The sequence below is a fragment of the Lactuca virosa genome, chromosome 5 (assembly GCF_052849685.1).
Source record: "Lactuca virosa cultivar CGN04683 chromosome 5, Lactuca_virosa_CGN04683_v6, whole genome shotgun sequence".
In the NCBI taxonomy this organism is placed as follows: Eukaryota; Viridiplantae; Streptophyta; class Magnoliopsida; order Asterales; family Asteraceae; genus Lactuca; species Lactuca virosa.
In genome coordinates, this window is record NC_136430.1 from 125,248,911 (window position 1) to 125,262,802 (window position 13,892).

A 13,892-nucleotide genomic window follows, 5' to 3' on the forward strand; every position below is an offset into this window, starting at 1 on the left:
TATACTTCACAGTGGGCCACGGGGCCAAAAAGTCCAGGCCAATTCTGCATGCGTACGCGCGGCGTACTTGGCACGTACGCCCAGCGTACGCTGGCCTTGACCAGAATGGGGAGTTGACCCAGTACGCGCGACGTACCAGGGAGTACGCACAGCGTAATGGCCAACTTCTTTGGGACTTCATTCATGACTTAATCTGTTAAGTCTTTACGTCCAAAATGCAGATCCAGGTCCTTTAAGACCTCCTAAACCATAAAGTCACGAACTTTATGTGCTTGCATGCAAGGTTGGGGTCAAAACATAATTTTGGTCCTTTTAACAAGCTTTAAGACCCAATAACACTTGCATGAGTGTGGCTTAACCATCAAGGTCCGATTTTTATGATTCTTAGTGCCTCTAAGAGCCCAAAAGGACAGCTATTATGGTCTGAGATCATTAAGATGCAAGCAGCCTCAACAATGGAGTCCAAAAGTAACTTTAAGCACCCCCATAAGCAAATCTAAGAACATAATGGCCAAGGCTGGAACTTGATACCTCAAATAAATCAGAAATGGTGCTAATCTTCTGGATCTACAAGCTCTTGGTGGATCCTTGCTCCTTCTTCAAGTTCCTTCCTCTTCCAAACCACCAAACTGGAAAATCCTGGATGCTACAGAAGATGATGTAAATATGTTTCCTTCAGTTTCTCGAAATCCAGATGGAATGCTCAAAAAGGTTGATCCATCGAATCCAATGTTAATGGCGTACTTACAGACTCTTAATCCCAATGACGCAACTTGTGTTTTACTACAACATACTGATGAAGGTTCTTCAAAGAAGTCACAAAAGTCAAAGAAGGTTGATAAAACTTGTCCTTCGAAACTAATTCAAGAGGAGAATGTGTCTAAGTCCCCAAAGAAAAAGGTTGGAGAGGGAGCAAAAGTTTCGAAGAAGTCAGCAAAGCATCAGGAGACTGAAATAGTTGATCTTTCAAAGCAGATCGTTCCTACGAAATCTGGTGTGTTAAAGTGTATTAAAAAGATGGCTCATCGGTCAAGAAAATCTCCTGAAAGGTCATCGAGCTTCTCACCCTCAATGATTTGAAAGCCACATGTAACTCACAAAGGAGTAGTTCTTCATGAAGTTCCTGTATGAGTTTCACCATCATCTAAGAATAGACGAGCTGAGGATGTTGCAAAACACATTTCAAAGAAGACGAAGAAGAGAAAATTGATCCTTCAGGAAGACTCTATGGAAGAAGAAGAAGTTCGTGAAAATCCAGAAGGTGATGGTTTATTCAAGAAGAAATATCCGGTCGAATCGAATTTCGAGGAGATAGGAATTTCGAGTAGCTCTGTGAAAACTTCTACAGTGGACACAACTACTATTCTTGGTGATTCAACCAAAGTTTCAACTCCTGAGCAGACTTCGGTCATACCACCCGAGGTTTCGTTATCCCTGCCATTTATTGGGGAGGTTCGAACCTCAGGCATTCTTACACACGTATCTAATACGGATGTACATGTCAACATGGGTGAAGGAGTCTCGAACAAAGAAAACCCCGTGTCTAATCAAGGTATTTTTGAAACCTCTATCATCACTACCAATACTTCGTTACCACCGTTTGTCACCACTGTATCTACAGCCACACATTCACCAACTTTTTATCATGTCATAAATCAACCGATCACTTCTCTTTTCCCGTCTCAATCCACTGATCCACCCAAACCTGTAAATGATGATGACACTGATGATGGAGGCTTTGGAGGATCATTTGCTGATCTCGAATTTGATCCGGAAGAAGAAGACATCCCAGATCATATGCTTATGTCGGGGAAACAGATCAAGATTCTAAACAAGAAGCTCAATTCCTTGTTACAGTCACAAGCAGATGCAGGAAGCAAACATTTTGTATCTGGAATTGAAGTTGATGTCATGCTCAAAGCTCAGGAGCTTCGCCTTCAAAACAAGCTAGATGTTTTGGATAAGAATTATGAACTTCGAGTCAAAGCTCAGTCTGATACGTTCAATAATGAAATCAAGGAGCTAAGGTTGGTTGCGAAGGAACGTCATGTTCTGTTTGTTAAGGATGTGAAGACTGTGAGGGAAGATCTTAATCGTAAACTTGAAGAATTGAAGGTTGATGTGGCCAAGGAGATAAATGAGTTGCATACAAATTATTCTTCTCTACTTTCGAAAGTAGACATTGTTGCAGGGGCTGTGACAAAAGTGATGGAATGGTATCAATCTCTTCTTCCCAAGTTTGATGAAAAGGCAGCTGATGATATTAGTAGTTTTAGAAAACTTGATGCCATGCTTAATGAACTCAAAGAGTTGGTTTCGAAATCTGGCTCATCATCTCTTTTAACTCCTGAGTTCTTTACTCAGAAGTTTAGTTTATTTGAAACTACAATTCAGAAGGCATTAGCCGCATTGTCTCAGCTGATAAATCTCTTACCAACAAATGTCCCACCTGTTATCACAGGGGTGCAAGGGGAGAAAGAATAAATGTTGGTAGAGGAGAAGGTGCTTCTGGGATAACGAATGTAGAAGCAAAAGTTGTTGGTAAAGTGTTTACAACTCATATTCCTACATCAAAACTGATAATCATGAAGGCTGATCCAGTGATAGCAACTGTCACAACTATAAGGCCAATTGCTAAAGGCATTCTCATTGGTGATGGGTTTTGAGAAATCTAACACTCCTAAGGTGTACATGTAACCCTAAATACCTTGGATCTATGTTTTCTCTAATATACATGCAAACTTTCATTTTCCAAGGTATTACCCTAGCTAGCATACAAAGCTTTAATACTTGAGTAATAAAACTAGTTAGATAACATACCTTTTCTTGTGGATTGAAAACCTTGAAGCTTTTGGCCTTTAAGAACTTAGCACCAATAGTGTGGATGCCTCAAATGGAATCACAACACACCATGGACAAAGGATGACATTTTGAGAGACAATCTTCATACACCAAAACCGTCCATATGAACTCTAAGAACATTGATAGTGATTTTGGCTATGGAGTAACATATTTATATGTGGAATTCCAAAGGTCATGGGTTAACCCTAACCCATACCCATGGGTTTATGATCCATGGTTCATGTGGCTCAACTCTTTATGTGTCCATACATAAACTTAGTCCAACATGGATCATAAGCCCAACATATAAATATAACTAATTTACACAATTAGTCCCCATTGATTTAATTAGTCTCTTCTGATCACTAAATTAATTACAAACTAAGTCTTGATCAATACTAATTAGAAATAATATGATTTCATATTAATATATTAGAACTTATAATATATTAAGAAACCATAAATAACATCTTCTCAAAATTCCATCCTAACAAATTGTCCTGATGATATGCAACCCAAATGGACCATCCTACTCTCGGGTCAATTACATACCAATTATAGTTATGGGCTTAGACACCTAATCCAACAGTCTCCCACTTGGATAAGTCTAATAACTATTATTGCAAGTACGACTCCAAAATCCCGACTAGCAATCGTAGCTCTTAAAAGCTGTTGTCGAACTCTGACCTAGTAAATGAAGCATCCATTATATAAGGGATCATATATTCCTCCATTCTACAAGATATCACATGGACTGGGACATGGATTATAATCATTCTCTCTGTCCATCTATTGTTTCCCGATTTCCGATTTATGACGACCGACTAACTGAAGAAATCAAATCAGTCCAGGCTCGGCTGAGCGCTTAGGGTGTCATCACTAAATCATCGAGGGGCCTACAGATATCGCTTTTATCCCTCCAAGGGTAAAAGGAATGGATAAACTTCGACTTATATGCTTGCTTTATCTACTCATCAAATCACACACAATGATATGTTTTATAACATCGAGTTACCGGTGCGTTTACATATCATCAATGTGCAACCGACTTGTAAACTGCAACTCATACCTCTCCGTTTGAAGAATATAAGATATTATTGTCTCATGATCACTCGTGATAAAATCCATGAAGTGATTCAAATGAGCGTGGGTTGAATCCAATACTCGAATCTTCTTCTAGGAGCACTCATGAACACTGCAGCCACCTTGTCCTAGACAAACTACAGACCCATTCATGACAGTCTTGCCTCAGTACCTACATCCAAAGTATGATCGACTGTGGATGGTTTGAATAACCTAGTTATTCGGGAAGTCAAAACATGCAAAGTGAAACACAATAATAATACTAATCCTATAAGGCCCAAAAACTTTTGATTCATATTGATTACTTATTATTTATTGTATAATGTTTCGAATAATCAACTTAATACTTGAATTAAAACAATAGCTATGCTATGTTCCAAGCATGCACACTATGTTTTTCTAAACAATAGTTATGCCATGCTCCAAGCATGCACAATATGTTTGTCTATGGTCCTTTCTTTGTGAAACATATCAATTGAACACATCTTCAAAGAAACTCATTTCACAATTCCAAATCTTTATCACCAGTGTAAGAATTCCAAATTCTTGTCACTGCCAGAATGTGTTAAACTATCATGCAACGATTCCTTTGTAATGTCTAGGTACCAAAATTCACGGAGACTTGACCAACGATATTACAAAGTATTCCTTTGGAGATTGTTACAAGACAATTCTATGGAAGCGAAGTCTCAAATTTAAAGTACATTCCTTTAAACATTCTTCTTGCATAAAAAGTTTCTAATCTTACACAGATTTAAAGAATAACTTCCACTTATGGAAACATTTTCATATTCCCATTTTGACCATCACTTCTGAACAAGAGTTACCTCTTCTCAGAGTATGTCAATATGGTCCTTTCCAAAATTTAAAATATACTTCCAACTGTCCATGAGCAACCAATCTTTGGTAAACCTCAGATTGTCCTCGACAATTGCTTAACCATTTTAGTCATATCCGGTTCTAGACCTTTTTTCCCTCTTAATGCCCTAGGCATTTGAAAATTTAGAACGGATGAATATTATACCACATGTAATCGATCCTATATCTGAAGCATATGGGACACGATTCATGATGTCTCACATAAAGACATGATACTAGACCAATCTTTTGCTATAATATTTCTATTTCTATTTGCCATGTTCTCGTAATTCGAGTTACGAAAAGGGATGTCGTAATCATAATCGAACTTTAGAACGCAAATAATATTTCCATATATAGGATCTCCTTATGTTGAACCATTCCAACATAACATTCATATATATATTTGACTAAATCTGATTAAAATCCCAATCTAGGCTTTTAGATTTGAAATGAAGTATGAATTCCTCTCCCTTAATTATAGTAAAACAACTTTTCAAACCTTGCAACTTGCAAATTGAAACTTTTGTTTTCTATAATTAACATTGCTAACTTGCAACATCCATCATAATTGATTATGCTCCCACTAGCATAATAATCATTACTTTTACAAGCATAACATTTATGCTCCAACTAGCTTTGACATGTACCCAGAAATCAGCTGGACTTCTAGAAATCAATACTTATTGACTTTCATTACCAAAGTTCAGATTTCTGATACGAGATGCTTTGATAAGACTTTATCTAGGCTTCTCAAACTCATACACCTTTCCTTAGATAGCTCACATGTGTGTCTAAACAATTTAAGAACTTACAACAATAACTCTCAAATGTTTAGACCTTTTGCCATTCCTCACAATTCGAATTATGAAAAGGGATACCGTAATCATAATAAAATTTTGAGAATACAAATATCACAACTTCTATCTCCTTAAAATCTACTTAGTGAAAGCGTTTCCTCACAATCATTTTCATGAATCGGAGAGAAACCTTATGACACTTACATTTTATGGTGTATGTGTTCCTATCCATGTGAATTTGTCAAACCATAATCAAAAGACAAGGTTAGTGACAAATCCAAACTCATATGGATTGAACTTGTTCAATCTTAATTTCTTGCCACTTGGCAGCACAAGGGCCTACCATTGCTTCCAAGTTGTTATGCAAACAATTGAGAACTCATAGAACTCACATACATAGTCAACTTTAACTAGAATGGGCACCGAAACAAGAATATGTCAACACGATAGGTTACAAACCTCAAGTCGTGTGCTAGCGAAAAATAATAGGTTTTATTCTTGATTAGTTCTTGAAACTTGTCAAGATCTTTAAGACTCCCACTTACCTCTTGACATATAAGACTCTCTTGTCAAGAACCATTCCTTGACAACCAAATATTCAAGAGTTAGTGCGGATTCTTATCAAGACTAACACTTCACACAATTGGCCATAGTCGGTCTTTGTTTTACCCAAAACATCATAACTTACCAATTTCAAATGTACAAGAGTAGAAAACATTTTACTTTACATTTGATAAGTGTTATAAACCTTTCTAAAGATTTATGTCACTCAAGGCACAATCTTGGAGTATAACTCTAAGACTTGTTTTGCAACAAAGTATGACTCATCTTCTTGATTTAACCATTTCAACAATTCACGATTCCTCTTCTTAGCCATAGAAATGCACTATGATGACCTTAGAGGATCAATTGTGATATGGTTTTCATAATCATTAAGATGATCATAAAACACGATACTAAAGTACTCTCCCATCTTTTCAGATTGGAGAAACTTTTATCTTTCTGCCTAATTTGATTCTTCTCATTCGGTCTGCCATACATTGAACTTTTCTCATGATTCAGAATTATACTTAAACTTGTAAGCATAACCATATTTAGTAAACTTTAGTAAATCATGACGAATAGTCTTTATCGTTCTCTGTGGTGGACCTGACCAGCGCACACCCAGTGTACCCGATCCCCTTGTCCTTCACTTGACTCACATATTCCTATGAATAAGGAATTAGTCTTAATTTCCCAAATATCAAAATTCTCATTCATCACACAATACAAGTTGCATGATTCCAACTTTATATCCAACTGAAACTTGGGTGATGAAAATCTTTCCTTATTTGGTAAATTATGACACTACAACAAACGAAAGAATCAAATTCATATTCCAATATTGCTATCAATGGAAACATATAAGCAACAATTTTTCACAAATTCCATTGTAAGGAAACTTTAAAATAAGATAAATTTCAAAAATTTTCTTTATTTATAAAAATTGCGGAAAACTTATCCTTATAATGCAAATACAAGTGAAAATATGTTGTTATCTATTCCTAAGCAATCTATCACAACTCTTAAGCAGCAGCTCACAAATCTGATCATCGAACCACACGATCGAAATCCATCTCTTCGCGATCAGACTCAGCATACTATTCCTTTAAGCTTCCTTTCATTTCTTTGATTCTTCAAAACATCAAAATGTAATTACATTACATCATGTATTAAGAATCTCCAAATAGGAACTTAATAGAGTTAGACAGAGGATTTTACCTGAAGTAGAGTCAAAAGTTTTGACTTTACCATCCTTGTGATCTTTCAGGTAAATATGGCAGCTTCGCAACCAATTCCCCTTCTCTTGGCAGTATAAATATATGGACTCTTTGGAATGATACGCGGGACTATCCTAGACTTAGCCTTTCTCTTTACCATTTGGTCAAGTGACTTGGCCATGACTGATCCCTTTCCATTGGGAAGAGAAAGCTTTTCTGGACTTTCAATGTTACCATTGTCAATGTCCATGGAAGTTTGGGAAGTAGACCTTCCAATAAAATTTGCTTTACCAGTGCACCAACTTATTGCTGATTCAGCATCAACAAGCGAATATGTTAGATCAATAAAGGCCATGTCGTGGTCTCCCATATAGTAGTGCTTAAGGGAACCCGATATATGACTTAGGAAGTGATTGAAGAACCCAGTCAACCGCCAACTTCCTTGAGACTTTGACACCCAACTCTCCCAGCTTGTCAATATGTAACTTCATCTCCAAGACGTGAGCACATACAGACTTTCTTTCCTGCCAATAGTGCTTTGAGTGACCTGGAACTTGTGGGTTAGGGAGAATTATTGGAGGAGGTGAATGAAGTGAAGTTCCACTAAAGCACAAATAAGGGATTAATCTTTCACCTTGATTGCCTTGTGAAAACCATCTTTATAAAGAAAGTTTTTTCAAAAGATTTGGGAAGACCATAGTTGTCAGAACTTAGACATTTATGAGGGAGAAATTCAAGTTTAGTTGATTTTAGTCCTTAATAGAACACCCAACATGAAATATTAAGGCTAGGACGCAACACAATATTTTACAATTCAGAAGAGGGATGCCGTAATCCAAACTGCAAAAAATATTTGAAGGTAGGTAAATGACGATTTACCAATTTCCACCATGAAAAACGAAATTGATTACTAAGTTTTAAATGGATTGAAACTCCTAGATCCTTTGAGATTCATTGAACAATTCAATAGCATGTTTAAATCTCGATTGTGCCCTTCAAGTTTGTGACTGGGATGTCGAGGATCACAAACAAGGTGTGAATAACCATGCAAATTAGCTTGGTACACTCAATGTTACAACCACCTAATCAATGTGCCGGTTAACCACACACACTATATTGATCAATGATTAACATCAAGCTACCCTTTGTCACGCACTGTCAGTCCCATATTAGTGTGTCGGTTAACCACATACGCTCCACTAACGACTTAACAAGGTGCAAAGTACAATTTCATGGGTTAGCACCATATTCACATTTTCCTAAGTAACTAAGATTGGGAATTTATAAGTGTTTAGTTACTTAGTATTTCATTATACTTTTAATGAGAATTTAAATGTCCTGTCAAACCCGTTTGGCTAACGACCCTCCACCAGTCAAGGAAGCGGTGGGTGAGAGTGGACACCCATTAAACTGCCATTTTATAGGCAGTAACCTTATACCCCCCTTATAGACCGACTTCGTGAATGAGGCCAACTAACGGTAAGACTGACTTGTTCTAACATGGTTGTTGGTTCGAGTCCCACGGATGGCGCCAAATGATGTGACCTGGGGATGCACCATCTGCTCTGAGAAAGTGCTCCTGCGTCGGAGACGGATCTATGAGGTCACAACAGACAAGCCCGTTAGAGCCGCCCCAGGGACTGTGCCCCGGGAGCGGACTCCGACGGTCAAGTTAGATCATCTGATAGATCTGAGATGGTTCTCTTTAGCTAGAGAGAACCATCTTGGTGCTGGTGGTGTATGGTGGTTGACGGCGGAGGGTGGCAGCTGAGCCACCCGACCGGAGTCTAGGGTGGCGGCTGAGCCAAAGGGAAGGATCCCCCTCCATGGAGGAGGTACTGTTCATTATATAGGGGACAACTAGGTCAAGGGGAAATAGGTCAGGCCTTGGGCCAACCCAATTCAGGCCCAGCTAGCAAGGAGTTGGACGAGGCCGCCCGGAGGTGCGGGACGGGGCTGGCGAGCACGCACCAGGCAAGGATGGCAAGCGCACACCAGGAAAGGCTGGTAAGGGAGCGTCAGGCCGGGCCGGCAGGAGAGTCCCCAGCGAGGCTAGCAAGGGAGTCCCCAACAAGGCTGGCAAGGGAGAGCCTAGCCAGGGAGCGCCAGGCCGGGCCGATGGGGGAGTCCCCAGCAAGGCTGGCACAGGAGTCCCCAGCGAGGCTAGCGGGCGCGCACCAGGCAGGGATGGCTCGCTAGAGTGGTCTAGGTCATGCTAATAGACCATACATAATCAATATATATATATATATATATATATATATATATATATATATATATATATATATTAACTTATAATATGATAGTAGTATAAGGGTTGAATTTTAAACTTTTAAAATTCTAGGATTTGGAATTAAAGTTCTAATGTGTGACTTTACAACTTACAAAACTTGAGGGAAAGTTTTGTAACTTTCAAAACTTTTCAAATTCATAACTCATGAGTTTAATATAGGTTTTAATGAAAAGACTCTTGAAAATCCATAACTTGAGGACAAGTTATGGAGTCCATAAAACCATTTATGAAAAGGAATCTTCATTTTTCTATGGCCTATGACTTTTAATTATCCATTTAAATGAAAAACTTTTCATTTTCTATAACTTGAGGACAAGTTATGCAATCCATCAAAATCATTTAGATCAAAAATTGTAACAAGAAAATCAAACAGTTTTTCAATGATCTGAATTAAACTCAAAAGAACAAGACAATTCAAATCAAACAAATTTCATGTAATTAGCCTAACCATATAAACTAATACAAAACTTGAAACTTTGAAAATTATCTTGTAAATTGGATAAGCATGATCATTACCACATCAAAAAGAAGTTTATAAGTTCAAAAACAGCTTAAGGCAATGATCATAGTCCAATTCCAGCCAAAAACATCGAAAAGCTGCATTATGGACTGCCAACTCGTCGAGCCCATTATTGGACTCGACGAGTCCAAGCCAAAATGCATGCAACTCGATGAGTCTGTCAGTGGAATCGGTGAGTCCACTGTCCAGACAACAAAAAATTCGATTTTTCAAGCAATTTGCATCAAGTATATATAAGAAAACAAGCCTAGGCTCTGATACCACTGATGGGTTTTGAGCAATCTAACATTCCTAAGGTGTACATGCAACCCTAAATACATTGGATCTATGTTTTCTCTAATATACATGCAAACTTTCATTTTCCAAGATATTACCCTAGCTAGGATACAAAGCTTTGATACTTGAGTAATAAAACTAGTTAGATAACATACCTTTTCTTATGGCTTGAAAACCTTGAAGCTTTTGGCCTTTAAGAACTTAGCACCAATAGTGTGGATGCCTCATATGGAATCATAACACACCATGGACAAAGGATGAAATTTTGAAAGAGAATCTTCATACACCAAAGCCGTCCATATGAACTCCAAGAACATTGATAGTGATTTTAGCTATGGAGTAACATATTTATATGTGGAATTCCAAAGGTCATGGGTTAACCCTAACCCATACCCATGGGTTTATGATCCATGGTTCATGTGGCCCAAGTCTTTATGTGTCCATACATAAACTTAGTCCAACATGGATCATAAGCCCAACATATAAATATAACTAATTTACACAATTAGTCCCCATAATTAGTCTCTTTTGATCACTAAATTAATTCCAAACTAATTCTTGATCAAAACTAATTAAATCATATGATTTCATATTAATATATTAGAACTTATAATGTATTAATAAACCATAAATAACCTCTTCTCAAAAGTCCATCCTAACAAATTGTCCTGATTATATGCAACCCAAATGGACCATGCTACTCTCGGGTCAAGTACATACCAATTATAGTTATGGGCTTAGACACCTAATCCAACAATTGGATCAACAGGTGAATGGAGTGTTTCGAAACCTGAACAAACTACAACAAGTCAAGGGAGAGGAAAAGGGATTGTTGTAGAGAAATCAAAGGAAGAATGAAAAGCTGAGATAGATGCAGAAATAGAGAAACAACGTCAGATTCAAAGTATTTTGAGGCTTAGACAAAATGATCCTCCTACTTTGGACAAAGGAGATCCAAGGAAAATACATAGTTATGAAAATATCGAAGCTAGAGTTGCTTACAATGAGATGTATGAGTTTGAGAAGAAGCCAAGGAAAAGTTATGCTATCGAGAACTCTGACATGAATCAACTCGATTTTCCTGTCAATGAAATGATGTTTCTCACTGTTCAGTACAAGAGTGTTGATCAATTCAAGGATAAAGATGACTTTATTCATATGAAGCTGAGATCTCATGCTATGTTGGTAAAAGATCAGGAAGAGGTATGGTCACTCGTGAAGATTGTTCGAGTGATAAGTATAACAAAGGATGTGTTGTTCGAGAATATACTACAAAATATTCGATACCATGTTGTGAGGGAAAACAATGTTGCTCTTGACTTCTCGATTGCTGATTTTCCTCTGATGAACTTGAATGATCTGATTCAAGTTGTGAACATACTCAAAGACATGGATGCTTCAAAACTTCAGGGAACAAGTAAAGAAGTACTACGTCTGGGGTTAGGCCATATCAAGCTTTTCATAGACAATTATTATGATTGTCTAGCATTGACTGATGTTGAGTTAGAATTGTCAATGGGAAAAGAAATCAATGTTCCTCAATCAGCATTGAAGAGTCAAGCTGATTTAAAGATGTATGTTGATGGTGAGATATGTCTGAAGCCATTTGGAGTTGTTTTCGTTGGAAAGAGAAAGAAGGGAAAACAAACGAATATCTTATTTCAATCAAGTGACGTTGAAAGATACACAACTTCTCATTATACAAACTTAATTGTGCATATGAACAGTTGTAAGAAGAACAATGAAGCGGATAAAGTTGAACTGAAGAAGGTCATGAACTGGTATGCGGAGATTCCAAGGACATTACATATGGCTGCTCAAGTTTTGATAACCTAACTTCGACACTGCTTACAAAGGGGGAGATTGTAAGAGTCGAAGTTAGTTGTAAGGTGTTGAAAGTTTAGGAATGTTCGTGATGTAGTATAATTTTATTTACAAAGGCATTGTTGTTTTCGAAACTGTATTGTTTAGTCCTTTGTATTTTTTGTGTGCTTTAATTTTCCAATAAATAAGGAAGGATACTTAGACTAGAGAGAACTTTTGCCACATTTCTGTCTGAATCTCTTTGTATCTGAAACCATAATACGAGCTGAAACAAGATTATATTTACTCTCTGTGTTCTTACTTCATATCAATTTTGATCTCGTTTCTTTACTCGATAAATCAAACCACTACACGTACGCACTCCAGTTGGGTTTTGGGCTTCGTGTGGGCTTGTAAGCCCTTTGGGCCTTATTTAGTTTTGGGATTGGTCATATTTTGGGTTAGTGGTCCAATTTATATGTTTTGGGCCATGGTTGTTTTGGTTGGGCCTTATTGGGCCATGTGGCCCATTAATAGATTTAGATATGGCTTTCGGGCCCATTATCAAAGGGAAGACTCTTGGGCCATTATAAAAGGACTTGGGCTAAGAATTTGTTTGGGCTTAAAGGGAAGGCCCATTTGAGGAGTTGGGCCCAATTTGGAAAATTGGGCCATTAGTTGGCTTTTATGGGTTTTACAGTTTTGGGTCTTGTCAGTTTTGGGCTTCGGACTTAGTTATGAATCTTGTTGGGCCAGGGGTAAAATGGTCAATTTACCCCCAAGTATGGATTATGGATCATGGTTTGGGACCCGATTGCTAATTGACGATATTTCAGTATTCACATCTCGAGGAGTTGTCAGGGCAGCAACTAAGGATTTCTTGCAGGGAGTTTCAGCATTTGAGGTGAGTCACCTCACCATACCAATGGGTCGAAGGCACCAAGACATGCTCATTATGTGTTATGTGGTTTGCCAGTTGGTTACGTGTTAGGTGGTATGCTAGTTGATTATGTGGTACGTTATATGCTAGTTGTCTTTGTGATACTTACAGGAAAGACCATGGGGGTGCCCATGGCACTTGGTTATAAGACCATGTGGGGGTGCCCATGGCATTCCAGGTAAAGAACATGGGGGTGCCCATGACACTTGGTTATAAGATCATGTGGGGATGCCCATGGCATTCCAGGTAAAGACCATGGGGGGTGCCCATGGCATACCAAGTAAGACCATGGGGGTGCCTATGGCACATAGGTGTAAGACCATGTGGGGGTGCCCATGGTATCCTGGAGTAAGACCCTGGAGGGTGTCCAAGGCATCCTTATATGTTTATATGCATGGCTTATGTGATTGATATGGATTATGTTATTATGTGGATCATGTGGGGTATGCTATAGGGAACTCACTAAGCTTCGTGCTTACAGTTTTGTTTATGGTTTCAGGTATCATTGGTTTGGAAAAGAAGAGCCTCACTTGATCGCAACACACACACCCGTGTTTTCCACATGAATTGATTTTGGGAAGTAACTCTAATAAATATTTTAATTATGCAATGTTTTTGAATGATTGTATGAAATAACATTTGTGTTTGACTATGATGAAAATTGAAATTTTTACCTTGGATTTTTGGGTCGTTACAAGTTGGTATCAGAGCCTTGGTT